General features: G+C 36.5%; 1 long non-coding RNA gene across 2 annotated transcripts; it reads right to left on the reverse strand.

Annotated features, from left to right (window-relative positions):
- Positions 1–18,127: 18,127 nt before the first annotated feature.
- LOC145788979 (uncharacterized) lies at positions 18,128–20,644 on the reverse strand. Of its 2 annotated transcripts, none has more exons than XR_014328222.1 (4): positions 20,191–20,644; positions 19,990–20,091; positions 18,854–18,961; positions 18,128–18,682 (listed from the first exon to the last, which is right to left on the reverse strand). It is a non-coding gene; the product is annotated as an uncharacterized LOC145788979 (long non-coding RNA). The 2 variants fall into 2 exon arrangements; XR_014328223.1 differs by having other exon boundaries at positions 20,172–20,644.
- Between the last annotated feature and the right edge of the window lie 101 nt (positions 20,645–20,745).

Consider the following 20,745-nt stretch of genomic DNA (forward strand, 5'->3'; position numbering starts at 1 on the left):
CAAGTCATGCATGACCAAGACAACCAAAATTAGAGCTAAAGCATGTTAAAACATGGACAAAAGCTTCATGAAGTTAAGCCAAAAGCATGCTAGGATGACATGTCACAACATGATGCATGTTAGGCTATTTCATGGAACTACACTACACGTGTATGGAGCATGCAAAGGCTAACCAAACCAAACCTAAACAGAGGTATGACATGGTAAAACAAGCCCAAGAACATGCTGAAATGGACACAACATAGGCTAGAAATATATGCTACTTCATGAAGCATACAAAGCTAGTGTGTGTGATTTACACTACAAGTGTATTAGGCATGCAAGAGCCAACCAAACCAACCCAAAATAGATCTAAGGCATGTTAAAATAACACCAAAAACCTATTGAGATGGCCCTAAAACAAGCTAGAAACACATGCTCAAACATGAGGCATACAAGACTAGATTGTGTGATTTACACTACAAGTACATTAACCATGCATGGAGTGACCAAAGCAAGCAAAAACAGTGGCAGGCCACAGCAAAATAACCACAAATACATGCTAAGAACAAGCTAACACAAGCTTAGTAGAGGTGCTCAAACATGAGGCATATTAAGGCATGTAAAGAAGATGCAAGGAGAGGGGATGGCCCTCCTCTTCTTAGGACCTTAAAACACCATTCAGTGGTGAGAAGACCAATACAAGGTGGTCCCGAAGCTCACAAAAAAGGCTCAAAAACAAGGCCAAACAAGGCCTAAGAGAGGGTAAACAACCCCAAACACAAAAGTGATCTTAAACACACTTTTTAAGCATGCAAAAAAAGAACTTTTATCAGTTATGAGCTAAGCTTAAAACAGCATGAAAGATAGGCTAAAATCTTAAGCAAGAAAGGGGGATTTAAAGGTCAAAAGCTCACCCTTGAAGACCCTCTTTATAACTGCAACTCCAGCAGGTTTTTCAAGCTCAAGGCAACCCAAGAACACCAAAAACAATCCCTTGGCACCTTAGTAGCAAAAGAAAGGTGTTTGAGTGTGTGTTTGTGTGTTAAACTAAGACAAATTTACACTTTTGATGCACAAAAATGGAGAAACAAGGCAATATAGAGACAATGCTATATCTATCCTTCTAATGGCAATTTTCTGAACCTGGAGGAGAGAGGAGGAGCCTCCCTCTTATAGAAGAGGAATGCCAAAGCTTCTTGGAGAAGCTAAGCTTGAATGTCATCCCTCCATACATGTGTATGGAGGATGGCTCAAATGCTCTCCAGCTACGCTAGCTGTCCCAAAATATCTCCAAAAAGGTGCCAAAAAGCAGTCGACCACTTCAAGTGGCCGGCCTGCTAGTAAAAGTGGTCGGCCAACCACTTTAGGTGGTCAACCAAAGCAAAAACTGGTCGGCCATAGGTGGGAGTGGTCAACACACTAAATACAAGGTGATGGTGTGGTGGTCAACCAAAAAAGATGGTCCAAAGACTAAGAAAGCCAGTTATCTGACAAGAAAACTAGCTGGAGAAAGGAAAAGTGGTCGGCCAGGAGAAATATTGGTCTCCCACCCATGTACCACCTTCCAAACAAGGAAAGCAAGGTTTGTACCAAAAACAAACCAAAGCGGATGCAAGACGAGAAATCGGGAGGCGAAACACACCGCCAAAAGCCCCGAAAACTAGCTGACGAGCATCAAAAGTGGTATGGAACCACAAAAGTGGTCTCCCAGACCTTGTGCATGTGTGAGAACTTGGCAGCCACCAACAACAAAATTTGTTAGTGTGTTGAAGTATAGCATAGGGTGTTGGTAGTCAGTTGTGTGTGAGGCTATCAAGTACCTGCCCAATAAAACACAAGATGAGCATAAATTGATTATTAATAAGGTGAATTTCCTAAGTTCTGTAGTGGCTAATGAGAAAAATGAAAAATCTCAAGTGAGAAAGTAAAGAGTCACCAATAAATGCAGATAATTATGCACAGAATCTTGACAAAACAGAAGTAATTAGTAAAATAACAATAAAGATACAGGCAGAATCTTGATAGCCAAGTCCTGGTAGAGGGTGATCCTTGCTAGGTTAGTCAAATAGAGAGATGTAAAGAATGAGTATGTTCACGTGCTTCTTAGAAAACTCAAACCCATTAAAACCTTGTCCAATGTAAAGTTTCCCTTCAAATTGACTGAAAACTAAAAGGACCATATAAAGAGACAAAAAGTTTCATTGAATCACAAATGAGCCACAATTACATTGTCCTTTGAAGAGCTGTTTTATTTAACAAATACAGAGTCATCCTCCCACAGTGGTAAGACATCCTCTTTTGAGGGATTCTAAAGGGGGACCAGGGTTTGGTAGGAAAATACAGTGCTTGTCTCTTGGGTTAATGGTAGCACCACACACACACATAACAAATGAAAATTCATATAGAGTATCCCGACTTTTTCCTCTTCTCTCTCCAATTTCATTAGCATTTTTTATTTTTTTATTTTGGTGTGATCAGCAACCAATTTCATTAGCATTCATCATATAAAATAAACAAAAATGGAAATTTTAACTACTTCAGCCACTATAAAATAATCAGACACACGTAACTCAACATACTTGACTCATGAAGACTAGTGTACTTGGCATCATATTTAGATCTGGACAAGATATTTTACTAGGTCTCTTTCATGATGCCTCATAAGTTGGAATAATAATATTGACTTCAAAATTGCAAAGTTCAGTTTTCGGGTTTGGAAATAATTGCCACTAGTAGCAAAACTGAAAGTGCATGTTACTTGAAATCGTAGTTTGTGGGTTTACTTATGTGCGTTTGTTTGCGTTCCTTTATGGATTTAAAAAAAAAATAGATAACAAAATAGAGGATAATATACAGAAGAACATATATTCCATGCATCTTGTAGGTTGAAAAACTTGTCAAGAAGTAACCAATTAAAGATAGAAGAAACTTCATTTTCAATATGTTTTGGTTCCTAGCATTTCAATAATGTTAATTTCATTTTCAAAATATTATGATTGAGGGATGAAACCACCTCAGCCAAAAAAAAATTTAAAAAAATGAAAAAATCCCTTTACATATCCGTTAACTTTTTTTTTTTTTTTTTTGCGTGGTCTTATGTTGAAATGGTATATGGAACTAATGGGTGTAATTTTTGTTTTGTAGATGGCTTTTGGTATTGACATGTGGATCTTCCCAATTTTTGTACGGATGATACTTCACACTTTTGAACATTCCCGCTTTTTTGTTGTCCTCTGCTTCTTGTATGGAATTTGGATGAATCCTACACATAATTTTTTGCGGGATACATAATACTTTTGACATGGAACTTGTATTTGTTGTCGTGGTATATACATTACCTTTTGTCGTGGTACATATTACCATGGTAATTTGTACCATGCCAAATGGTCATTACAATGCATAGTAGTTTTAATATTTTTGTGTACAAAGGACATTGTTTTGGTATACTTATTTGTTATGTATGACGTTATTATTTCTTATTGGAATATATAAAGTTGGTTTGTATATAACTTTACATTAAAAGGTATTCTTTTTTGTTTGATGGTTGTAAGTGAAAAATGCATTATGGAATGGCTGATAATATATACATATTGTTTTGTTTGTATACCTATTACAGGTTGCGGTGGATACATACAAGTTGTGGACAAAGTAATGAAAATGAACAAAAAATAAACACATAAAATGATGTTTTTGGCGACAAAACAATTGGTAGCCAAAAATAAAGTTAAATATTTTTAGTGACTAAATAGTTAGTAGCGGAAAAAGAATTAAATCTTTTGGCGACTCAATATTTAGTAGCCAAACACGAATAAAAACAGTTTGGGCGACTAATTGTAACATGCCCGGGGGGTACCCGTGCACGTTAAACGGTTCAGACTCCTTCTGTCTCTTTGATCTAGTCTCACGAGTGCAATGTGAAACGTAAATGAGAGTCCAGATTTGGCAACTTTTATTGAAAATCCATTTTATTGTAATTTTGTCAAAAATGGACTACGTCATCAGATCTCAGAGTCACCACCTAATATTTGGGAAATTCAGAACCCATGACTCGTGCCAAGGCCATTGCTCGTCGTAACCAAGGATGCTTAGCTCGGAACCTTAGGTATGAAAGGGGAAGGTCAATAATGAGCACCCCCACTCACCCGATCAAAGATCGACCTCTACTAAAGCATGATATGAATTTTATTTTCTTTATATGTTCATGTTCTGATTATTTAGTAAATCCTAAAATTTACTATGTGAAGCATACAAGTATAAACTAGTGTGCTCAAATTGGAACAATTCAATTTCATGTTTGTTTGTCGAAAGGTGTTTGAATTTGCCACTTGACAAAGTGGGCTTAAAGTTTGTGAATTTGCTACTACAAAGCGGGCTTAAAACGTACAATCGTTGAATCATTCCAATTCAAGCAACAAGCCTTCATCCACAGGCATTCAAACAGTTTATCACTTAAGCAATTAGCCACATGGTAGGATTCTAAACATAATAACAAAATTATGTACAAACAGGATGCTAAAGCATAAAAACTCACATATTTACCAACGTCCCGCGAACAAGCTACAAAACAAAGTTAGTAAAATATACATGATCTTATATACAAAATCCTAATGCAATATATACACAAGAATGCTTCTAAAGATCCGGCTCCTAAAACATGACATGTAAAACATTGCAAGACATGCAATGGCGCACAAAATCATATAAGAATCAATTAAAGCACAAAGATGCAAATTTAGCCAGATCTAGGCATGAATCAAGGATGCAAAACATGGATATGCATGGCATGTTAGATGTATGTACAATTAGGGAAAACAATTAAAAAATGGAAGAGAAAGAAGCAGAGATGGGGGATTATTACAACACCTGAATTATTACATATCCGAAGGAGAGAGAGATGAGGGAATAATAAATAAAATAAAAATCTCACAAAACACTCAAAATAAAAAACAAACAAACTAAAAGCCCACAATTAATAACCCAACTCAGTAGTCCACTGACACATTCCACTTATTTTCTCCAATAAAAATTGAGCCCAATAAAAACCCTTTTACCATAAACCCACGACAGTCCACCAAATTAGACAACAGTGGGCCCACCTTGTGAGAACCATAACAAAATTTGAATGCCCATGGACCAAAAAACCATTGGAAATAAAACCCACTGATTAAGCCCAAACCCACATTAAACCAGCAAATTGAGCCCACTGAAAAGTCCCAAATCCAGTACAATTCATATGGACCAAACTATAATCCACATGTATACACACTAGTTTAACCCAAAAAACAAAATCCCAGGACCTCTCCGGCAATGTAGCTGTTGGCTTATTTTTCCTATGAAGGAAAATATCATAAATACAAGCGTGTCAGCAAGGATTGAAACATCCTTACAGATTAAATTCAAGCCAATTATCAAGCGATTGTTTGATAGTTCTTTTGCCTCAACAAAGAGGACTTCAAAATTGCCAAGTGTAGAAAAAAGAAAAATTAAAAGAAGAATGAGAGAGACAGAGAAAGACAATTGAGTGCACAATCAAAGTAATAATTACTTACCTCTACTCCTATGCTTCGAAAAGGAAGTGCATAAAATGCTTTGAAAAGAAAATGTTGAAAATAAATGGTTCAAAATATAAATCTATGTTAAACTACTCCTAAGATAAGGAAAATGACAATAAATATTGAAATCAATTGTTTTTTATTTGAATTCTGGATCCTTTACAATGTAGCCTTTCAAGCAATAGGAAAAATTGATTAGTGATTGAACCACCTCTGTCAAAAAATCAAAATGATTATATAGGTCAATTCAAGGGTATCCAAAGAGCATCCATTTTATGAATATCCTAACATGCAGTCTAGTAATAGTCACAAGAAATTCAACAAACAAAAGCAAGGCATATATAAATTCACAGAGATCCTAAAAGCCCTTAGAAAAATTCATTAGTAAAGAAAAATGGACATATTAAGCATTTTTGCTAGTAAATAGACTTTATATCGGAAGTGATAATTTGTCTATTTTTATTTCAACACTTCATATGTAGTTAATGTCCAATGCTAAGTAAAAATGTCTCCTTTCCATTGTGTGTTTTTCTAATATGTTCCAACCTATTAATCTTTATTTATTTTATATATTTTATAAATGGAGATTGACAGTCTTACGTGATAAGAAATTTTTACAATGTCCCCTCAAGTTTTATCCAAAGTTACTCATTTACAAATAAAAAATAAAACGCAAATGTCATATCAAAGTGCTTACGTGACATGCTACTAAAAAGATAGAATGTTGTTAGAATAAATGCTAGATAAAGTGATTAGGCAAAATACAGAGTCTACCTATCTTACGTGCTTTAGAATCATGATGTAAAATTGATTAAACAACCGTTTTGTGGCATTTTATTGATTTATAGAATTTACATAAATTATAAGTCCACTTTTATAACATTTATATTATAAAAAAAACAACAAAAAACAAAACAAAATGTTGTCTATGTCTATATAAAATTAATGCCACTTGTTTACCATAAAAAAAAAACTAAAAAATAAAATTAAAGCCAATAAAGTTGGGGTTATTATGTAATATGTGAATGATTTGGGTAACCTTCCCATTTCTTTTGATGACTAATTATTCCATTTGAAATTGAATGCAAAGCATAGTTTTAAGGTAAATGTTAACCAGTATGATTGAGACATTCTTGAGTATCGGAATTGAACTAAGAATTATCTTGAAAATAGGTGCAAAATTTAAAAGGTGCTTTAATTAAAATAAATAAATAAATATCAAATTCAACAAAGTTATTTTAAATTTAATAAAATATGTATAGTATTCTATTCAATTTTCAATTTTTTTTTTCATTTTCTTTTGAATTCAATAAGAGGCTTGTTAGAAACAACCTTGTTTTATTTTAATTGTACACTAGTGCAAATTAAACAACTCAAATAACCTGCAACAAACTACCTCTATAAACCATACCTGCATACAGTTGTCCAATTAGAGAGAAAGAATGGAAATTCGGTGATCAAGAATAATATTATTGGAAATAAAATTCACATGTCAACATTATTCAACTATTTGATTTATTTAAAATTCTTGATGAAAAAAAGTAATACAATTTTAACTATTTAGAAACCATTTACCGTTTTAATTCTTAAATAGTTCATATTCTTCAGTAATATGAAATTCCCATAAGCTGATGTGGCAATTTTTCCAAACTTTTCAAGCACCATAGCTTAATTACCTGTCAACACATATCAGCCACTATTAATTCTAGGTACCAAGAAAACTTGATCACAATTTTACCACAAAAATAAAATGTATAGTTTAGATTTAAAATTAATATTCTGCAAGTCATATACGGAACAAATATTGTCTATATATTTCAAATCAGGACAATAATTGTCACGACCCGAACCCGCCCCCATGGGTTAAGGACGTAACCGGCCAGTAATCCTAAGATTACCTACGGCCTCAACCAAAACAGACTTAAGACATCAGAGTAAAGGGGGCCAAAAGGGAAGCAAAATTTAAAAACTTTGTCCATAGAGCCGTGCTTATATGCACATCAACAGACCATATTCAGTCACGTTAATAACCCACGTCGAAAGTACAGTTTCACAAAATCCATTACAGACAGGATCATCCAAAACTAAGTCAACCCATAAAAACTATAAGCAGACATATACAAAACTTCGCCAACCTGACAAAATGTAAATACATAACACAAGGGCGAAGACGGGTCTCGTACGTGAGACACAAGGGCTGACTCTCTCAAAACCTTAGTTGTTCCATATAGACTTCACTAAGGCTGGGTCTGGACTTCTCTTGGCTCACCTACAAACACATGAATGAGCGTGAGCGAAAGCCCAGTGAATAATATCAAATCAAATACAGAAGTTACATAACAATGTAGAACGACATGTTCGAAACGGCCTTGGGCCCAATTCATATTTCTATTTAACAGATATATAGCTATACGAAATTCAAATCAAGTGACTGTAGTTCAAAACATTCTGGCCTTTGGCCCATTTAGATTTCCATTCATGTCAAAACGGCCTTCGGCCCATCTATTTATGTCAAAACGGCCTTCGGCCCATACATTCGTGTCAAAACGGCCTTCGGCCCACTCATTCATGTCAAAACGACCTTAGGTCCGTTTATTTCTATCAAAACGACCTTCGGTCCACTTATTCGTATCGAAACGACCTTCGGTCCATTCGTTTACGTCAAAACGGCCTTCGGCCCATACATTCGTATCAAAACGGCCTTTGGCCCATTCATTCATGTCAAAACGGCCTTTGGCCCATTCATTCATGTCAAAACGGCCTTTGGCCCATTCATTCATGTCAAAACGCCCTTTGGCCCATTCATTCATGTCAAAACGGCCTTTGGCCCATTCATTCATGTCAAAACGGCCTTTAGCCCATTCATTTATGTCAAAACGGCCTTTGGTCCGTTCCTTTGTTATCAAAACGACCTTCGGTCCATTTATGTTTATCAAAACGACCTTCGGTCCATTTATGTTTATCAAAACGACCTTCGGTCCATTTATGTTTATCAAAACGAACTTTGGTCCATTTATGTTTATCAAAACGACCTTCGGTCCATTTATGTTTATTCTTGTCAGACTTTTGTTCACAATCCCAATAAGCAACTTAAAAAGCTTATAAGGGAATAATAATTGGACATTCACAATCATTCAAATATTGATATTACTCACAGTGATCGGCTGATGGATTTGCCCTGGAGCTTGACCCTACATATTTCATGAACACAAAAGGGTCACTAACAGTTCAATCCGTTCTCTAATTCACATATTCCTCTTTAGGCTTTATTATTATCTTATTAACTCATTTACAATGCTCAACGCATGCCTAAGAATGCTTACAAGTGAAAGAGAACGGAAAAATATAACACAAAATGTATTTTCAAAGTTTCAGAAAACAGGGTCCCCGCTCGAGCGTGGAATACCCCGCTCGAGCTGACCCTTAAGGCCTGTAAAAGTGCTGGTTGCATCAAAAATACGCTCGAGCGTTAAATAGGGCGCTCGAGTTGAAGGCCTGTCAAAAATAGCTCCCCCGCTCGAGCGTGAATTACCCCGCTCGAGCGGACATCAAGTCTGCAAAAAGTACTGGGAGCACGCATTTCCCGCTCGAGCGTCAGGTTCCTCGCTCGAGCGGACCTCAAAATTCTGGAAAACCCAGAACTGTGTTCTTGAGCTCCAATTCGATTTTCCAGCTACATTACTTGCATGCAATGGCTCAAATCTCAAATATAATCATACCAACATGGTACCAATGCAAGATTATAACATTATGAAGCTCAATTTCTTGATTTATCCACATGCATGTCTCAAAATATGTCAAACTCAACATCAACATAACAAACTCATGCATTCAAGTTCATATCTTCTCAAATTGTACATGCATGTGATGAATTAGCCACATTCTCTACTTACATAACACAAAGGGTGATCAAGACATGAGTTTCCTTTAACCTTTCACATGGATTATACAAATTTGTGCTCAATTATGCAATATCAAGGTGATTTCCTACATGCATGCACATATTAAGCTTCAATTCAACAAATACAACCCAATTTCATTTCAATCTTACTCTTGATCACCAAATTAGTTTGAGCACACAAAATTTACAAACTATAATCCCAAGAATTACTCACCTAGGTGCTTGATCTTCTAAGCTCTAGTCAATTCTTGAGCTAAATCCCCAAAATTTCCAAGCTTTAAGTCAAATTGCACAATTTCTCTTCCTTTCTCTCTCTATAGCCGGCCTCTCCCTCACTCTCAATTGTCTAACTCAGATTTTGAGTTTTAAGGGAGCTAAAGGAGAGTGCAATGCAAATATACAACAAGCCCCACTAACAAATATTTTAATATAAAATAATGGGGTACTTAATTTATCAATTTAATCAGTTTAAATTGACCAAAATCAATTTTCAATTAAATTTCACCGTAGGCTCTAAGAATTACGCTAATCACAATGGCGCAATCAATTTCGGGTTCTGTGGCCGATAGGGCCCTTAATTTAATTCCCAAAGTAGTTTACTCAAACAGATATTCCTACAGTGAACAGATAGGATTGCAAAATCACATAATTGCACATAAAGTCATGCTGAACACATAATCATATTCAAATTAAGGACCAATTTAGCATATTACGGAATAGGGGTATCACGGTCTTCCCCCTTTTAGGAAGTTTGGTCCTCCAAACTTAATTTACCTTTAGTCAGGCACAATTCGGAACACTTTCTTATTCAACAGTTCTGTTCCTTTGGTAGTTATCTACTCAGTCTCAAAATCAAGCAACACTCTGTTCTCAATCAGTCAACGACTCAACTTTTTCTCCATACAAGGCTTGTATGGTGTCATACCAATCTAGAGTGTAAGCTTTTGTTGTAAGCAGAGTCTGCCAACAATGGACAGATTTTTCTGACTTCTCGAAGATCTAAAGTACACATTTGGAGCATTTCTCCCAGAGTCTAAATAGTTCCTTCTGACTATACATCAATTTATGGATGGAAAGTAGTGCTGAATCCCATTTCAGTTCTCATTGCCTCTTGAAGGCTTGTCAAAATTCTAACACATTTTAAAGTTCCTGTCTAAAACAATAGATACTGGGACCTCATGCAAACGAGCAATCTTATTGGTATAACAGTGACTAGTCTACAAGCATTTTACGAAAATTTCACAGGGAGGAGACAGGCAACTTAGTAATCCCATATTCAAACTCAAACAAGACTTATACCTTGGGTGCTCAAGGTAGCCCCACAACAAATTTCGTAGTCACATATTCCCATTTCCATCCCAAAATAGAGAGATTGAAGTAGTTCCGCCACTATCTGATATTCGGCTCCGACCTGTTGGCCCCGAAAAATACTTAGACACACATTCACCAATTACCTTCTTCAAAGCAGGTCACTAACATATTTATTTCAAATGTCAGCTACTTGTCACAGAGGTTCGGTCTATTCCCTTGTCACAAAAGTTCAATTCATTCTTCAATAATTCCACAATTCACAATCCGATTCGGTATTTAGTCTAGTGACTCATCACAGTTATCCAAGGTCAATCAAAAGTCTCCGGAAATTCAAAGTGGATCCAGACACTGATTCCCTAACCAACAAAGGTAGTATCGAGGCAATTACCCCCACAACACATATAGTCCGTATATCCCCATAGTACCAATTGTAAAATACACCAACACTGAGGCAATCGACTTCTAATAGAATACACGTATTCTCAATTCATTCAACAGTTTACAGTTTGCAATTCACAATTCAGTTCAGTATTCAATTCTCTATTCCATCGAGTCTTTCTACTTATCTGGTAGTCATTAAAAGCATAAGGCAATTCATATACGTAAATCCCCATGATGTCAAAGGCATTATCAAAGGAGTCAATCGCATATCAAACACAATTCCCACATTCTCAGGGTTCCAATCACAGAATATAATGACACTGGGTGGTTATATACAAAGCGTACCGAATTCACGCACTTTTCGGACAATCAGGGTTTTCCAAGGTTTCTTGGATGTTAAAACATTTACATAATACCAAAGGATGACATTCCGAACAAAAGAAAGGAATAATCGTCTCGGAATCGAAGCACACCCGTTCGCGACCGTCGGTGGCCGATTCCAGATTTATTAGTCAAACCCACCCGTACGAAACCGTCGGTGGCAAAAGGTATCTCAATCAAAGGTGCTACATAGGCTTAACGTCCCTTAGCACGAAAGAACACTCTAAGAATATCATCAAAGCAACACAACACCATTCACTATAACCTGATTTCTCCAAAATCTGATAACACTGAAACAACCACTCTCCCTTACAAAACATGTTCTGATCAGTCAAAGACAAATGTTCAGTACTGCTCAAAATCAAATCAGTCTACCGTCATCGGTTCCCATAGCGTCAAACAAACAAAATGGAACAACACTCCTTACGACACCCAATCACGGGGTTTGTACAATTCGGTTTGTTTTTAACACGTATGTTCTCAATAGTTGGGGATTGGTTCTCGACGGTGTTCATAGTTAGATCAATCTGTTGATAGCCCACAAAAGGTCTTTCAAATAAATCAAGTATCCCAAATGAATTCAAGTTTTGGGTCTATCAATTTTTTTGCCAAGAATAATCTGGCTATTTATTCACAAGCCATTCTTAATCCCCTTTTTACAAAATCAAATTAGATAGAGGGTCTTATCGATCGATCTAAGCAACGGTTTTGTCAGATTAGATCGAACAAAGGTTCCATCAGAACAATATCAGGCAGAGGTTCTACCGGATCGAATCAGATAAAAATTTTCTCAAATAGGGCACATTCAGTTCTGTAAGGCATACTTCGTTTGCTTAGGTACATTGTTGATAGTTTCTCAACTGCCCTAGTTCATCAGTTCTCAAAGTCATATCAGAATTATTCATCACAACTGTTCATATCAAAGCATTTCAAGTCATATACAATATGGCATCGACTACATAAATTCGAGGGTAGTGGCATAAACGTGCGGTTATTCAGATCAGGAGGTATGTACCATAATCAATGCAGCAATTCCCAAACAAGTCTTATATACAAGCACATGGTGCACAGCAACACATTAAACAGAGTTCCTCGGTTGTACATAAGATAGAGTATGTTACGCAAAAGTTCCAAATTAGTCACAAAATGTAGGTTTATGAGTCGAGCCCAGTATAGTCACATAATCCAGTCAATTTTCTACCAATCAAAATGCATGGTCTCGTAACTTGCAGAGTTTATCATATGGGGTGCTCAACTCAATTATACAATCACAAGGTTACAATTCCAGTGGTTTAGTCATTGAAGACAGTAATATAACAAATCACCCTAAGCATAGGTTCAGATGTGCGTGTGCATGTGCAGAGCTAATCGATACCCCAATACGCATTTCACAAATTTTCCCAAATAGAACGTACACATTCAATGAATACGGTCTCGATCTTGTGGGTCTAACCAATCTAGATACATATGCAGCAGATATGGAAAAATATGCCGATCCGAATCAAATAATATCCCAAGCGAAGATGTACAAACGTACTAATTCAGAGTCAACCAACACATAGGCATTTGTTTATAAACAGTATAGATACCTGGGATAACGGCTGCAGTATTCTGAGTGCTTCCTGGGATGAGTACAATTACTCTATCTTGATTAGCAATTCTCACCATTGGCACGAATTCAACTAAGATAGAAGATTTACTCGCATTTGTTCAGTTCGGGGTCAATTTCTTACCATATGGTCCATTTACCACACCTATAACAAGCCCCCGAAATCCGACAACGACTCATCGGCATTTATTTTACTGGTGGTGGCAAAAGTTCTTACCATAACAGCAACTGACGTTGTTGTCTTAAGATCTCTGCCATTTCTTATACCATTCTTTCCAGTCTATCAGGTCGGGCTATAAAAGAGTCTGCCAACTCGTATGCCCTTACTTTAACCACATTCTACACGAACTCTTATTAAATCATGCCACATACGAGGATATCCAATACAGAAATAAGCACATAGTCACACATAGGCACGTCTTTATATTCTCATTTCACATATCGTATGCAATTAATCACATACATAACAGATGATTGCATACTTATCAGATATCGCATGCTGAACATTTACTAAGTAATTATATACTCAAATCATGTTCATATTTCACATAGACACCCGTAGGCAGAATTGAATGCACATAAACAACTTTTCATGATTCGTACATCCGTATATGTGCACTATAACAAAATAAACTTGTTGTACACATTAGTGTAACAATTCATATCTCATATTCAAATCATGTGTGTTACTCCCTTTAGCATAGCATATCATACTGATCAAGCATATCAAGTTCCATAATGGAACCTTCGATACCGGCAACATGTCTCATACATAGGCCACGGTATTATTTCCCCCGGGCTAGGGCCTCATGACCATAAGCCACAGTATTATGTCCCCTGGGCGAGGGCCTCTGCTAAGGATATCACAATTATGTTCAAGGAAAATTTTGAACAATCATTAATTCATACAACATAACATTTCGGGGGACTTAGTCATTTCATATCATCATAACATAATTAAGGCTAAACGTAACTTTATAGAGTTCTTACTCATTATCCGATTGAACTTGCATTATATTTTATACAAAAATTCACGAGTATGCATATACCAGAAAGTATACATATTCCAATGGTTTACAATGCAAGCAATCCACAAATTTATAGCACATAATCATTCGCATAAAACATTTAAGCGTATTTTTTTATGCTTTCAGATTCATATATATCACATGAATGCATCCTAGATCTTATCTAGACGCTTATTGCTCTTTTGGACAAGTGTGTGAGTTATTAACTCGTGCTCTGATACCACTCTGTCACGACCCGAACCCGCCCCCATGGGTTAAGGACGTAACCGGCCAGTAATCCTAAGATTACCTACGGCCTCAACCAAAACAGACTTAAGACATCAGAGTAAAGGGGGCCAAAAAGGAAGCAAAATTTAAAAACTTTGTCCATAGAGCCGTGCTTATATGCACATCAACAGACCATATTCAGTCACGTTAATAACCCACGTCGAAAGTACAGTTTCACAAAATCCATTACAGACAGGATCATCCAAAACTAAGTCAACCCATAAAAACTATAAGCAGACATATACAAAACTTCGCCAACCTGACAAAATGTAAATACATAACACAAGGGCGAAGACGGGTCTCGTGCGTGAGACACAAGGGCTGACTCTCTCAAAACCTTAGTTGTTCCATATAGACTTCACTGAGGCTGAGTCTGGACTTCTCTTGGCTCACCTACAAACACATGAATGAGCGTGAGCGAAAGCCCAGTGAATAATATCAAATCAAATACAGAAGTTACATAACAATGTAGAACGACATGTTTCAAACGGCCTTGGGCCCAATTCATATTTCTATTTAACAGATATATAGCTATACGAAATTCAAATCAAGTGACTGTAGTTCAAAACATTCTGGCCTTTGGCCTATTTAGATTTCCATTCATGTCAAAACGGCCTTCGGCCCATCTATTTATGTCAAAACGGCCTTCGGCCCATACATTCGTGTCAAAACGGCCTTCGGCCCACTCATTCATGTCAAAACGACCTTAGGTCCGTTTATTTCTATCAAAACGACCTTCGGTCCACTTATTCGTATCGAAACGACCTTCGGTCCATTCGTTTACGTCAAAACGGCCTTCGGCCCATACATTCGTATCAAAACGGCCTTTGGCCCATTCATTCATGTCAAAACGGCCTTTGACCCATTCATTCATGTCAAAACGGCCTTTGGCCCATTCATTCATGTCAAAACGCCCTTTGGCCCATTCATTCATGTCAAAACGGCCTTTGGCCCATTCATTCATGTCAAAACGGCCTTTGGCCCATTCATTTATGTCAAAACGGCCTTTGGTCCGTTCCTTTGTTATCAAAACGACCTTCGGTCCATTTATGTTTATCAAAACGACCTTCGGTCCATTTATGTTTATCAAAACGACCTTCGGTCCATTTATGTTTATTCTTGTCAGACTTTTGTTCACAATCCCAATTAGCAACTTATAAAGCTTATAAGGGAATAATAATTGGACATTCACAATCATTCAAATATCGATATTACTCACAGTGATCGGCTGATGGATTTGCCTTGGAGCTTGACCCTACATATTTCATGAACACAAAAGGGTCACTAACAGTTCAATCCGTTCTCTAATTCACATATTCCTCTTTAGGCTTTATTATTATCTTATTAACTCATTTACAATGCTCAACGCATGCCTAAGAATGCTTACAAGTGAAAGAGAACGGAAAAATATAACACAGAATGTATTTTCAAAGTTTCAGAAAAACAGGGTCCCCGCTCGAGCGTGGAATACCCCGCTCGAGCTGACCCTTAAGGCCTGTAAAAGTGCTGGTTGCATCAAAAATACGCTCGAGCGTTAAATAGGGCGCTCGAGTTGAAGGCCTGTCAAAAATAGCTCCCCTGCTCGAGCGTGAATTACCCCGCTCGAGCGGACATCAAGTCTGCAAAAAGTACTGGGAGCACGCATTTCCCGCTCGAGCGTCAGGTTCCTCGCTCGAGCGGACCTCAAAATTCTGGAAAACCCAGAACTGTGTTCTTGAGCTCCAATTCGATTTTCCAGCTACATTACTTGCATGCAATGGCTCAAATCTCAAATATAATCATACCAACATGGTACCAATGCAAGATTATAACATTATGAAGCTCAATTTCTTGATTTATCCACATGCATGTCTCAAAATATGTCAAACTCAACATCAACATAACAAACTCATGCATTCAAGTTCATATCTTCTCAAATTGTACATGCATGTGATGAATTAGCCACATTCTCTACTTACATAACACAAAGGGTGATCAAGACATGAGTTTCCTTTAACCTTTCACATGGATTATACACATTTGTGCTCAATTATGCAATATCAAGGTGATTTCCTACATGCATGCACATATTAAGCTTCAATTCAGCAAATACAACCCAATTTCATTTCAATCTTACTCTTGATCACCAAATTAGTTTGAGCACACAAAATTTACAAACTATAATCCCAAGAATTACTCACCTAGGTGCTTGATCTTCTAAGCTCTAGTCAATTCTTGAGCTAAATCCCCAAAATTTCCAAGCTTTAAGTCAAATTGCACAATTTCTCTTCCTTTCTCTCTCTATAGCCGGCCTCTCCCTCACTCTCAATTGTCTAACTCAGATTTTGAGTTTTAAGGGAGCTAAAGGAGAGTGCAATGCAAATATACAACAAGCCCCACTAACAAATATTTTAATATAAAATAATGGGGTACTTAATTTATCAATTTAATCAGTTTAAATTGACCAAAATCAATTTTCAATTAAATTTCACAGTAGGCTCTAAGAATTACACTAATCACAATGGCGCAATCAATTTCGGGTTCTGTGGCCGATAGGGCCCTTAATTTAATTCCCAAAGTAGTTTACTCAAACAGATATTCCTACAGTGAACAGATAGGATTGCAAAATCACATAATGGCACATAAAGTCATGCTGAACACATAATCATATTCAAATTCAGGACCAATTTAGCATATTACGGAATAGGGGTATCACAATAATATTGAATAATTTTTCTAGGTCCGTATAGCCAACCACATGACACAAGTAGAAAACATACAATCCTAAAACCTCAATCAAATGGTTATCAATGTACTTGTACATATGCCTTCTAAGTTACCAAAATGGTCTGCCTTCTAAAATAAATCCAAGTTTTTAGGGGATTAAATGACACTAATCATGTCCCTTGCCGGTGCTAACTATTTTACAACAATCCATCCATTCTCATTCTCACCTATGATTTGGGTTGCGCAATATTTCAAAAGCTGATCTAGACCATGAAAAACTGTGGCACGGTTCATCTGCACAGCACTGAATTAGATAAAACCGCATTAAATGCTCAAAACCAAGGAATCCACTTACGAGGCTGATCAGGAGTGTCTTTTTTAGGAGTCAAGGTTATTCTTTCGGCATTAACAACAGCCCACTTGCTGAAATCAGGAGACGAAACAAGTTCCTCAAGTGCTTTCTTGGTGGAGTCCTTGGTGAATTTTTCCCACTCATCCTTTGAGAATTTTCTTCGTTCAGGGGTCTTATGGAAGCAAGAATAGTGAGTCTCTGAATACGACAGTTGACTTGGTGGTGTCCTGATTAAGCCTGAGGGATTCATAGCAAATGTGAAAAAGTAAGCCAAACAAATTCTTGAACTCATAAGACAAATCATAGACAAGAAGCGTACCTTGGATGGGACTATTGGAAGTAGCCTTTGTGAAGTGTCTGGATCTTGGCTTCAGGAAGTCAGAGTTGTCGGGCTTCCGAATATTGTGTACATATTCATCATAAGAATCTTTCGAAGGCGATGAACCTGGAATCTAATATCTGTGATTGTGCTTGATTGTTCTGCGTAAATCCCTGCACACAGTAATCCAAAAATTTCTTTTGATCTCACAACCATGAAAACCCTATTGTAGATATTAGTTCTGTTACTGCTCTTCTATGTATTCTAGATCAAATTAAGGCCGATGCCTACAAGGCTATCTTATATCGACGCGAATACAAGTGTCAAGTAGGGGTGCGGGTGCAGTCTAGATGTCAGACTTATCAAACCTTAAATTTAGGGTATATGGACTCAATAAAAAATGCTCATATTTTTATATTTTTAATAATTTGTTATTTGATATAAAATGGAATTATATGTAACGTGTTGTGTTGAAATTGCATTTTACTCTTTTTATAACAATTATACAATAATATATACATGTAATAGTGTTGAATACAAATATATAAAAAGTGTTTGATTAATAGTATGAGACACATATCCAACTGTTAGGTGTCTGACACATATATTTGGTTTATTTTGAAGAATCTAGGTAAACTATAGCTCTCTCTTCTAATTTAATGAAGCCTTTATTTAACCCCCCCAAGTAATAACATTAATATATCTATAGTACTTTATTCAGGAGCTGGGGGCAAATTTGGTAATGGATGAATGGATGGGACAATTACGCTCTGTAAGGAGACTTACTTGTACAAGTGACGTATAAATCTTGTTCTGGTAATTCTCCTAAACAGCAATGAAACCACTACTCCACACAACAATGCCTCTGCTGCCAGTAAAGGGTCCACGGAACTCTAGAAAGGAAACAAACCTATCAAAATTGCGGTCTTTCATACAGAAAATGAGATTATCCAGGACATTTGAAGGGGAACAAATAAAAGATGTTAATTCTAATGGATGGAACAAGACCAAACAAACTTCCAAAATTGGAAAAAGGACAATAAAAATTATGAGAGAGATGGCACCTAAAGAATCATAACAGAAGCAATAATCCGGATGGACCGTTTGCGAACAACCCAGAAACCCAACCAAGCTCCTGCTAGGACAAGAAAAACCAACAGAAACATTGCCAGCTGCAGTATACAAGCACTGCATCAGTTAGTACTAGAGTTCTTGGAATATAAATTACTTAATAAGTGCAGAAAATTGTCCATGACACCAGATATGCATAAAGCAGTAACAAGTAGTACACCCTTTTTTTGCGTGAACGAAAAAAAGGAAGAAATTACAAGGCTGGATAGAGAAAACAAAAGATTTGAAGGAGGTAGGAAATCTAAAGGAACACTAAGTATTTAAATAAATACAGAAAATTTCCAAATTCTTTCAAGTTTTTGGGGTAGTGTTCCCTATATGTATAATTATAAATGATTGGTCCTTGTAAAATTCTAGAAATATTCATCCAGATTGTCAAGAAAATCAAGGTTTATATCTTATTTTTGGCATAAATAAAGCTATACCACAACAAAATTAATATTCAACAATTTATGACATATATTTGTAGTATTGCAGAAGTTCAATTCTAAATAGTCAATAAAAGAAAACAATAGAAACACAAATAAAAACACTGGAGAATTATATTAAGCATGGTGAATTGCTCCCCAGAACCAAGGCTGAGTTCCACATGATGACAGTTAAAGAAGGCTGGTCAAGCATGTTGCAAAGAAAAGATATCTAATGTAGGCACTGTCAGAACATTTCTTTTATAAGAAATAATATTTTATTGAAGAAAAAGCATCAAGGAAATGCCACTCATATAAAGCACAAGGCAAAAGACCTATAGACTCCCTCGTGTATCAAAAGGGTCTACAAAATCTAATAATTGGTTGAAGTTGAAAGAGAGGCTACTTATTCCCGACTCCCGACCATTAAAAAATTTCATAAAAGAACTCTTAAGCCTATACAAAGGAGCTTCAAAATCATAAAAGATCTATGTTCCCCCCCCCCCCCGGCGATATTATTCACATAATGCATAAAGGAATCAAACACCACAGCTTCAGCACACACTCTATAAAGAGATCTTTGGCTTAATATGAGCAGCATCACACTATAATTTATAAATCAATCTCTGCTTGTTAGAAGAGGTGTAGGCATACATACAGACCTTACATACAGGATTATACATGTCTTCGTTGATTCCCATCTCTGTAAGAACTGAACGCAATAATCTTGGCAAGTAGCAGAGGAGAAAAGAACCCAACCCAACCTGAACAAAATGACAGTCAGACAAATCTCTCCAACCTATCATACAATAATAAAGGCGGCAAACTGATGTAGGATGAATACCCACAATAGATGAGTACACAATAGATGAGTACACAAAAATTGCAACCGAATTCTTTCGACCTGTTAGGAGAAGCTTCATCCCCTATCAATAATGCATAACATGGATAAGAAAGAAAGAATAAAGAAACATAAGGAGAAAAAAAATAAAGAATTGAAATACAAGCGTGACTAATACTATAGCTGTCAGAATTATGAAAAACTACTTAGCTAAGAAATTAACAGAGCCTTGATGCAGCTAGTTACAACTTCGTTCGGAGTACAATTGGTGCCAGAATTATAAAAATAACATAAAATAAAATAAGTCATTTCAACACTGTACATGAGACTATCGAAATCACTTCGACAGCATAAGATGCCATACCTTGCCAATGAAATTTATAAGCAACTACGGTTTAGATAGTTCTTATTATGGTAAATAAATTTGCCCCACTGTAAGTTTGAAATAATTGCAGTAACCCGCAACAACCCCCAGTGATGTTTCTACATAAGACTGAACTCCCAAGGTTATTATAAATTACCACATCGTCCACACCCCCTCCTTCTTTTAGTCAATGTTCGATTATATGTACAAAAA

This window comes from Camellia sinensis, chromosome 4 (assembly GCF_055761805.1).
Source record: "Camellia sinensis isolate YWXY chromosome 4, ASM5576180v1, whole genome shotgun sequence".
NCBI lineage: Eukaryota > Viridiplantae > Streptophyta > Magnoliopsida > Ericales > Theaceae > Camellia > Camellia sinensis.